The following is a 12,407-nucleotide window of genomic DNA, read 5'->3' as shown; positions in this document are numbered from 1 at the left end:
GGGGTGAGGTAGGTAAATTGGGTGGGTAGTTTACAGATGGACTATGTACAGCTGCAGCGATCGGTTAGCTGCTCGGATAGCAGATTTTTAAAGTTGTTGAGGGAGATAAAAGTCTCCAACTTCAGAGATTTTTGCAATTCGTTCCAGTCGCAGGCAGCAGAGAACTGGAAGGAAAGGCGTCCAAATGAGGTTTTAGCTTTAGGGATGATCAGTGAGATACACCTGCTGGAGCGCGTGCTGCGGGTGGGTGTAGCCATCGTGACCAGTGAACTGAGATAAGGCGGCACTTTACCTAGCATAGCCTTGTAGATGACCTGGAGCCAGTGGGTCTGACGACGAACATGTAGCGAGGGCCAGCCGACTAGGGCATACAGGTCGCAGTGGTGGGTCGTATAAGGTGCTTTAGTAACAAAACGAATGGCACTGTGATAAACTGCATCCAGTTTGCTGAGTAGAGTGTTGGAAGCTATTTTGTAGATGACATCGCCGAAGTCGAGGATCGGTAGGATAGTCAGTTTTACTAGGGTAAGTTTGGGGGCGTGAGTGAAGGAGGCTTTGTTGCGGAATAGAAAGCCGATTCTTGATTTGATTTTGGATTGGAGATGTTTGATATGAGTCTGGAAGGAGAGTTTGCAGTCTAGCCAGACACCTAGGTACTTATAGATGTCCACATATTCTAGGTCGGAACCGTCCAGGGTGGTGATGCTAGTCGGGCGTGCGGGTGCAGGCAGCGAACGGTTGAAAAGCATGCATTTGGTTTTACTAGCGTTTAAGAGCAGTTGGAGGCCACGGAAGGAGTGTTGTATGGCATTGAAGCTCGTTTGGAGGTTAGATAGCACAGTGTCCAAGGAAGGGCCGGAAGTATATAGAATGGTGTCGTCTGCGTAGAGGTGGATCAGGGAATCGCCCGCAGCAAGAGCAACATCATTGATGTATACAGAGAAAAGAGTCGGCCCGAGAATTGAACCCTGTGGTACCCCCATAGAGACTGCCAGAGGACCGGACAACATGCCCTCCGATTTGACACACTGAACTCTGTCTGCAAAGTAGTTGGTGAACCAGGCAAGGCAGTCATTAGAAAAACCGAGGCTACTGAGTCTGCCGATAAGAATATGGTGATTGACAGAGTCGAAAGCCTTGGCCAGGTCGATGAAGACGGCTGCACAGTAATGTCTTTTATCGATGGCGGTTATGATGTCGTTTAGTACCTTGAGCGTGGCTGAGGTGCACCCGTGACCGGCTCGGAAACCGGATTGCACAGCGGAGAAGGTACGGTGGGATTCGAGATGGTCAGTGATCTGTTTGTTGACTTGGCTTTCGAAGACCTTAGATAGGCAGGGCAGGATGGATATAGGTCTGTAACAGTTTGGGTCCAGGGTGTCTCCCCCTTTGAAGAGGGGGATGACCGCGGCAGCTTTCCAATCCTTGGGGATCTCAGATGATACGAAGGAGAGGTTGAACAGGCTGGTAATAGGGGGTGCGACAATGGCGGCGGACGGTTTCAGAAATAGGGGGTCCAGATTGTCAAGCCCAGCTGATTTGTATGGGTCCAGGTTTTCCAGCTCTTTCAGAACATCTGCTATCTGGATTTGGGTAAAGGAGAAGCTGGGGAGGCTTAGGCGAGTAGCAGCGGGGGGGGCGGGGCTGTTGGCCAAGGTTGGAGTCGCCAGGAGGAAGGCATGGCCAGCCATTGAGAAATGCTTGTTGAAGTCTTCGATTATCACGGATTTATCGGTGGTGACCGTGTTACCTAGCCTCAGTGCAGTGGGCAGCTGGGAGGAGGTGCTCTTGTTCTCCATGGACTTTACAGTATCCCAGAACTTTTTGGAGTTAGAGCTACAGGATGCGAATTTCTGCTTGAAAAAGCTGGCCTTTGCTTTCCTGACTGACTGCGTGTATTGGTTCCTGACTTCCCTGAACAGTTGCATATCGCGGGGGCTCTTCGATGCTATTGCAGTTCGCCACAGGATGTTTTTGTGCTGGTCGAGGGCAGTCAGGTCTGGAGTGAACCAAGGGCTATATCTGTTCTTGGTTCTGCATTTTTTGAACGGAGCATGCTTGTCTAATATGGTGAGGAAGTAACATTTAAAGAATGACCAGGCATCCTCAACTGACGGGATGAGGTCAATATCCTTCCAGGGTACCCGGGCCAGGTCGATTAGAAAGGCCTGCTCGCAGAAGTGTTTTAGGGAGCGTTTGACAGTGATGAGGGGTGGTCGTTTAACCGCGGACCCGTGGCGGATACAGGCAATGAGGCAGTGATCGCTGAGATCTTTATTGAAGACAGCAGAGGTGTATTTGGAGGGCAGGTTGGTCAGGATAATGTCTATTAGGGTGCCCATGTTTACGGATTTAGGGTTGTACCTGGTGGGTTCCTTGATGATTTGTGTGAGATTGAGGGCATCAAGCTTGGATTGTAGGACTGCCGGGGTGTTAAGCATATCCCAGTTTAGGTCACCTAACAGAACAAACTCTGAAGCTAGATGGGGAGCGATCAATTCACAGATGGTGTCCAGGGCACAGCTGGGAGCTGAGGGGGGTCGGTAGCAGGCGGCAACAGTGAGAGACTTATTTCTGGAGAGATTAATTTTTAAAATTAGAAGTTCGAACTGTTTGGGCATAGACCTGGAAAGTATGACAGAACTTTGCAGGCTATCTCTGCAGTAGATTGCAACTCCTCCCCCTTTGGCAGTTCTATCTTGACGGAAAGTGTTATAGTTGGTATGGAAATCTCAGAATTTTTGGTGGCCTTCCTAAGCCAGGATTCGGACACGGCAAGGACATCAGGATTGGCAGAGTGTGCTAAAGCGGTGAGTAAGGCAAACTTAGGGAGGAGGCTTCTGATGTTGACATGCATGAGGCCAAGGCTTTTTCGATCGCAGAAGTCAACAAATGAGGGTGACTGGGGACATGCAGGGCCTGGGTTTACCTCCACATCACCCGAGGAACAGAGGAGTAGTAGGATGAAGGTGCGGCTAAAGGCTATCAAAACTGGTCGCCTAGAGCGTTGGGGACAAAGAATAAAAGGAGCAGATTTATGGGCGTGGTAGAATAGATTCTGGGCATAATGTGCAGACAGGGGTATGGAGGGGCGCGGGTACAGCGGAGGCAAGCCCAGGCACTGGGTGATGATAAGAGAGGTTGTATCTCTGGACATGCTGGTCTCAATGGGTGAGGTCACCGCATGTGTGGGGGGTGGGACAAAGGGGGTATCAGAGGTATGGAGAGTGGAACTACAGGGTCCATTGCAAACCAAAACAATGATAATGAAAACTAGCCTGAACAACAGTATGCAAGGCATATTGATATTTGAGAGAGACATACAATAAGGCATAAAGTGATTGCAGGTCTTGATTGGGAGAGCTAGCTAAAACAACAGGTAAGATAACAGCAGCAATAACAGGGTGCTAGTCTAACACAGCAACAACAGGTAAAAATGGCGACGACTAGGCAGAGAGGGTCGGATTAACTACACACAGATCCTGAGTTAAAGCACAGAGCCGACAGATAAAACACAAATAAACAGAATGGAGTACCGTGAATTAATGGACAGTCAAGCATGCATCAGCTATGTAGCCAAGTGATCATAGTGTCCAGGGGGCAGCCGTAGATGGAGCAGGGAGGCCTCCACTAAGCTAGCACGCGGCGTTTAAAGTTAGTAGCCCGGGGGGTGGTCTGCTCAGACGGAGGGGGTCTGCTCAGACGTGGTCGTGTCGACAGAGAATCCAAGCCAGATGGCGATGGCGAAAGAGAGGTTGTGAATTGTAGAATTGTGTTTGCTAACTGGTGCTAGCTTCGTGGCAGTGGCGCTAGCTGCGCTAGCCGCAAGCTAGCTGTGAGGATCAGAAGCAGTGGCTCAGGGATTACGGCAGGAATCCGGCGTTGTTGTCGAGAGACAGTCCGATGCTGGTAAATTGGTGAGTAATATCCAGGCTAATAACAGGGCTGGTGTCTGTGCAGAAGGTAAAAGCTACTAGCAGCGGCAAAAAAATGGCTAAATTAGCTTGTAGCTGGTATTGTAGCCCAAGAATTCGCTGGTAGACCTCTTCAGCTAGCCGGCAGATGGGCCTAGCTCGAGGCTAGCTCAAGGCTAACTGGTGCTTGCTTCGGGACAGAGGTGTTAGCCAGTAGTAGCCACTCGGTTGCAGCTAGCTAGCTGTGATGATACGGTGTAATTGTCCAGAGCTTGCGTCAGGAATCCGGTGATGTGGTAGAGAAAAAGCAGTCCTATATGCTCTGGGTTGATATCGCGCTTGCAGACTGGCAGGTATTGGCCCGGTATTGAAGCTGGCTGTGTCCGAGTTGAGGGTGAAGACCGCAGCAGTGGCTAACTGACTACTAGCTAGTAGCTAGTTATCTGGCTAGCTTCTGATTGGGGTTACGGTTCTAAAGTATAAAAAAAAAATAGCAGGTCCGTACCACATTGGGTGAGGCGGAATGTAGGAATGTATATTCAGTTCCTAGATGGAAAGTGAAATTAAAATATATACGAAATGTATACGAAAAATACGAAGACTATTTACTATTTACTATTTACACGCGACAGGACAATACAAACACACGTCCGACTGCTACGCCATCTTGGATTCATGATCCAACTCTAACCTATACAGACCAGGGCCTAATCATCCATTATAACTCTAACCTATACAGACCAGGGACTGACCATCCATTATAACTCTAACCTATACAGACCAGGGACTGATCATCCATTATAACTCTAACCCATACAGACCAGGGCCTGATCATACATTATAACTCTAACCTATACAGACCAGGGTCTGATCATCCATTATAACTCTAACCTACACAGACCAGGGACTGACCATCCATTATAACTCTAACCTATACAGACCAGGGACTGACCATCCATTATAACTCTAACCTATACAGACCAGGGACTGATCATCCATTATAACTGTAACCTATACAGACCAGGGCCTGACCATCAATTATAACTCTAACCTATACAGACCAGGACCTGATCATCCAATATAGCTCTAACCTATACAGACCAGGGCCTGATCATCCATTATAACTGTAACCTATACAGACCAGGGACTGACCATCCATTATAACTCTAACCTATACAGTCCAGGGACTGATCATCCATTATAACTCTAACCTATACAGACCAGGGACTGACCATCCATTATAACTCTAACATATACAGACCAGGGCCTGATCATCCATTATAACTCTAACCTATACAGACCAGGGTCTGATCATCCATTATAACTCTAACCTATACAGACCAGGGCCTGATCATCCATTATAACTCTAACCTATACAGACCAGGTCCTGACCATCCATTATAACTCTAACCTATACAGACCAGGGACTGACCATCCATTATAACTCTAACCTATACAGACCAGGGCCTGATCATCCATTATAGCTCTAACCTATACAGACCAGGGACTGATCATCCATTATAACTCTAACCTATACAGACCAGGGCCTGATCATCCATTATAACTCTAACCAATACAGACCAGGGACTGATCATCCATTATAACTCTAACCTATAAAGACCAGGGACTGACCATCCATTATAACTCTAACATATACAGACCAGGGACTGATCATCTATTATAACTCTAACCTATACAGACCAGGGCTTGACCACCCAATATAACTCTAACCTATACAGACCAGGGCCTGATCATTCATTATAACTCTAACGTATACAGACCAGGGACTGATCATCCATTATAACTCTAACCTATACAGACCAGGGTCTGATCATCCATTATAACTCTAACCTACACAGACCAGGGACTGACCATCCATTATAACTCTAACCTATACAGACCAGGGACTGACCATCCATTATAACTCTAACCTATACAGACCAGGGACTGACCATCCATTATAACTCTAACCTATACAGACTAGGGACTGACCATCCATTATAACTCTAACCTATACAGACCAGGGACTGATCATCCATTATAACTGTAACCTATACAGACCAGGGCCTGACCATCCATTATAACTCTAACCTATACAGACCAGGGACTGATCATCCATTATAACTCTAACCTATACAGACCAGGGACTGACTATCCATTATAACTCCAACCTATACAGACCAGGGCCTGATCATCCATTATAACTCTAACCTATACAGACCAGGGACTGACCATCCATTATAACTCTAACCTATACAGACCAGGGACTGATCATCCAATATAGCTCTAACCTATACAGACCAGGGACTGATCATCCAATATAACTCTAACCTATACAGACCAGGGCCTGATCATCCATTATAACTCTAACCTATACAGACCAGGGCCTGACCATCCATTATAACTCTAACCTATACAGACCAGGGACTGATCATCCATTATAGCTCTAACCTATACAGACCAGGGACTGATCATCCATTATAACTCTAACCTATACAGACCAGGGACTGATCATCCATTATAACTGTAACCTCTACAGACCAGGGCCTGATCATCCATTATAACTCTAACCTATACAGACCAGGGACTGATCATCCATTATAGCTCTAACCTATACAGACCAGGGACTGATCATCCATTATCACTGTAACCTATACAGACCAGGGACTGACCATCCATTATAACTCTAACCTATACAGACCAGGGACTGACCATCCATTATAACTCTAACCTATACAGACCAGGGACTGACCATCCATTATAACTCTAACCTATACAGACTAGGGACTGACCATCCATTATAACTCTAACCTATACAGACCAGGGACTGATCATCCATTATAACTGTAACCTATACAGACCAGGGCCTGACCATCCATTATAACTCTAACCTATACAGACCAGGGACTGATCATCCAATATAGCTCTAACCTATACAGACCAGGGCCTGATCATCCAATATAACTCTAACCTATACAGACCAGGGACTGATCATCCATTATAACTCTAACCTATACAGACCAGGGACTGACTATCCATTATAACTCTAACCTATACAGACCAGGGCCTGATCATCCATTATAACTCTAACCTATACAGACCAGGGTCTGATCATCCATTATAACTCTAACCTCTACAGACCAGGGACTGGCCATCCATTATAACTCTAACCTATACAGACCAGGGACTGACCATCCATTATAACTCTAACCTATACAGACCAGGGACTGACCATCCATTATAACTCTAACCTATACAGACCAGGGACTGACCATCCATTATAACTCTAACCTATAAAGACCAGGGACTGATCATCCATTATAACTCTAACCTGTTCAGACCAGGGACTGACCATCCATTATAACTCTAACCTATACAGACCAGGGACTGACCATCCATTATAACTCTAACCTATACAGACCAGGGACTGATCATCCATTATAAATCTAACCTATACAGACCAGGGACTGACCATCCATTATAACTCTAACCTATACAGACCAGGGCCTGATCATCCATTATAACTCTAACCTATACAGACCAGGGTCTGATCATCCATTATAACTCTAACCTATACAGACCAGGGACTGACCATCCATTATAACTCTAACCTATACAGACCAGGGACTGACCATCCATTATAACTCTAACCTATACAGACCAGGGCCTGATCATCCATTATAATTGTAACCTATACAGACCAGGGCCTGATCATCCATTATAACTCTAACCTATCCAGACCAGGGACCGACCATCCATTATAACTCTAACCTATACAGACCAGGGACCGATCATCCATTATAACTCTAACCTATACAGACCAGGGACTGATCATCCATTATAACTGTAACCTATACAGACCAGGGACCGATCATCCATTATAACTCTAACCTATACAGACCAGGGCCTAATCATCCATTATAACTCTAACCTATACAGACCAGGGACTGACCATCCATTATAACTCTAACCTATACAGACCAGGGACTGATCATCCATTATAACTCTAATCTATACAGACCAGGGACTGATCATCCATTATAATTGTAACCTATACAGACCAGGGACTGATCATCCATTATAACTCTAACCTATACAGACCAGGGCCTGATCATCCATTATAACTCTAACCTGTAAAGACCAGGGCCTGACCATCCATTATAACTCTAACCTATACAGACCAGGGTCTGATCATCCATTATAACTCTAACCTATACAGACCAGGGACTGACCATCCATTATAACTCTAACATATACAGACCAAGGACTGACCATCCATTATAACTCTAACCTATACAGACCAGGGACTGACCATCCATTATAACTCTAACCTATACAGACCAGGGCCTGATCATCCATTATAGCTCTAACCTATACAGACCAGGGACTGATCATCCTTTATCACTGTAACCTATACAGACCAGGGACTGATCATCCATTATAACTGTAATCTTTACAGACCAGGGACTGATCATCCATTATAACTCTAACCTATACAGACCAGGGCCTGATCATCCATTATAACTCTAACCTATACAGACCAGGGACTGACCATCCATTATAACTCTAACCTATACAGACCAGGGACTGATCATCCATTATAACTCTAACCTATACAGACCAGGGACTGATCATCCATTATATCTGTAACCTATACAGACCAGCGACTGATCATCCATTATAACTCTAACCTATACAGACCAGGGCCTGATCATCCATTATAACTCTAACATGTACAGACCAGGGACTGACCATCCATTATAACTCTAACCTATACAGACCAGGGACTGATCATCCATTATAACTCTAACCTATAAAGACCAGGGACTGACCATCCATTTTAACTCTAACATATACAGACCAGGGACTGATCATCCATTATAACTCTAACCTATACAGACCAGGGCTTGACCACCCAATATAACTCTAACCTATACAGACCAGGGCCTGATCATTCATTATAACTATAACCTATACAGACCAGGGCCTGATCATCCATTATAACTCTAACCTATACAGACCAGGGCCTAATCATCCATTATAACTCTAACCTATACAGACCAGGGACTGACCATCCATTATAACTCTAACCTATACAGACCAGGGACTGATCATCCATTATAACTCTAACCCATACAGACCAGGGCCTGATCATACATTATAACTCTAACCTATACAGACCAGGGTCTGATCATCCATTATAACTCTAACCTACACAGACCAGGGACTGACCATCCATTATAACTCTAACCTATACAGACCAGGGACTGACCATCCATTATAACTCTAACCTATACAGACCAGGGACTGATCATCCATTATAACTGTAACCTATACAGACCAGGGCCTGACCATCAATTATAACTCTAACCTATACAGACCAGGGACTGATCATCCAATATAGCTCTAACCTATACAGACCAGGGCCTGATCATCCATTATAACTGTAACCTATACAGACCAGGGACTGACCATCCATTATAACTCTAACATATACAGACCAGGGCCTGATCATCCATTATAACTCTAACCTATACAGACCAGGGCCTGATCATCCATTATAACTCTAACCTATACAGACCAGGGACTGACCATCCATTATAACTCTAACCTATACAGACCAGGGACTGATCATCCATTATAACTCTAACCTATACAGACCAGGGACTGATCATCCATTATATCTGTAACCTATACAGACCAGCGACTGATCATCCATTATAACTCTAACCTATACAGACCAGGGCCTGATCATCTATTATAACTCTAACATGTACAGACCAGGGACTGACCATCCATTATAACTCTAACCTATACAGACCAGGGACTGATCATCCATTATAACTCTAACCTATAAAGACCAGGGACTGACCATCCATTTTAACTCTAACATATACAGACCAGGGACTGATCATCCATTATAACTCTAACCTATACAGACCAGGGCTTGACCACCCAATATAACTCTAACCTATACAGACCAGGGCCTGATCATTCATTATAACTATAACCTATACAGACCAGGGCCTGATCATCCATTATAACTCTAACCTATACAGACCAGGGCCTAATCATCCATTATAACTCTAACCTATACAGACCAGGGACTGACCATCCATTATAACTCTAACCTATACAGACCAGGGACTGATCATCCATTATAACTCTAACCCATACAGACCAGGGCCTGATCATACATTATAACTCTAACCTATACAGACCAGGGTCTGATCATCCATTATAACTCTAACCTACACAGACCAGGGACTGACCATCCATTATAACTCTAACCTATACAGACCAGGGACTGACCATCCATTATAACTCTAACCTATACAGACCAGGGACTGATCATCCATTATAACTGTAACCTATACAGACCAGGGCCTGACCATCAATTATAACTCTAACCTATACAGACCAGGGACTGATCATCCAATATAGCTCTAACCTATACAGACCAGGGCCTGATCATCCATTATAACTGTAACCTATACAGACCAGGGACTGACCATCCATTATAACTCTAACATATACAGACCAGGGCCTGATCATCCATTATAACTCTAACCTATACAGACCAGGGTCTGATCATCCATTATAACTCTAACCTATACAGACCAGGGCCTGATCATCCATTATAACTCTAACCTATACAGACCAGGTCCTGACCATCCATTATAACTATAACCTATACAGACCAGGGACTGACCATCCATTATAACTCTAACCTATACAGACCAGGGCCTGATCATCCATTATAGCTCTAACCTATACAGACCAGGGACTGATCATCCATTATAACTCTAACCTATACAGACCAGGGTCTGATCATCCATTATAACTCTAACCTATACAGACCAGGGCCTGATCATCCATTATAACTCTAACCTATACAGACCAGGTCCTGACCATCCATTATAACTCTAACCTATACAGACCAGGGACTGACCATCCATTATAACTCTAACCTATACAGACCAGGGCCTGATCATCCATTATAGCTCTAACCTATACAGACCAGGGACTGATCATCCATTATAACTCTAACCTATACAGACCAGGGCCTGATCATCCATTATAACTCTAACATGTACAGACCAGGGACTGACCATCCATTATAACTCTAACCAATACAGACCAGGGCTTGACCACCCAATATAACTCTAACCTATACAGACCAGGGCCTGATCATTCATTATAACTCTAACGTATACAGACCAGGGACTGATCATCCATTATAACTCTAACCTATACAGACCAGGGACTGACCATCCATTATAACTCTAACCCATACAGACCAGGGCCTGATCATACATTATAACTCTAACCTATACAGACCAGGGTCTGATCATCCATTATAACTCTAACCTACACAGACCAGGGACTGACCATCCATTATAACTCTAACCTATACAGACCAGGGACTGACCATCCATTATAACTCTAACCTATACAGACCAGGGACTGACCATCCATTATAACTCTAACCTATACAGACTAGGGACTGACCATCCATTATAACTCTAACCTATACAGACCAGGGACTGATCATCCATTATAACAGTAACCTATACAGACCAGGGCCTGACCATCCATTATAACTCTAACCTATACAGACCAGGGACTGATCATCCATTATAACTCTAACCTATACAGACCAGGGACTGACTATCCATTATAACTCTAACCTATACAGACCAGGGCCTGATCATCCATTATAACTCTAACCTATACAGACCAGGGACTGACCATCCATTATAACTCTAACCTATACAGACCAGGGACTGATCATCCAATATAGCTCTAACCTATACAGACCAGGGACTGATCATCCAATATAACTCTAACCTATACAGACCAGGGCCTGATCATCCATTATAACTCTAACCTATACAGACCAGGGCCTGACCATCCATTATAACTCTAACCTATACAGACCAGGGACTGATCATCCATTATAGCTCTAACCTATACAGACCAGGGACTGATCATCCATTATAACTCTAACCTATACAGACCAGGGACTGATCATCCATTATAACTGTAACCTCTACAGACCAGGGCCTGATCATCCATTATAACTCTAACCTATACAGACCAGGGACTGATCATCCATTATAGCTCTAACCTATACAGACCAGGGACTGATCATCCATTATCACTGTAACCTATACAGACCAGGGACTGACCATCCATTATAACTCTAACCTATACAGACCAGGGACTGACCATCCATTATAACTCTAACCTATACAGACCAGGGACTGACCATCCATTATAACTCTAACCTATACAGACTAGGGACTGACCATCCATTATAACTCTAACCTATACAGACCAGGGACTGATCATCCATTATAACTGTAACCTATACAGACCAGGGCCTGACCATCCATTATAACTCTAACCTATACAGACCAGGGACTGATCATCCAATATAGCTCTAACCTATACAGACCAGGGCCTGATCATCCAATATAACTCTAACCT

The sequence above is a fragment of the Salvelinus alpinus genome, chromosome 16, assembly GCF_045679555.1.
Source record: "Salvelinus alpinus chromosome 16, SLU_Salpinus.1, whole genome shotgun sequence".
Classification (NCBI taxonomy): domain Eukaryota; kingdom Metazoa; phylum Chordata; class Actinopteri; order Salmoniformes; family Salmonidae; genus Salvelinus; species Salvelinus alpinus.
The sequence above is the reverse complement of the archived record's forward strand: the minus strand, read 5'-3'. Positions refer to the sequence as shown.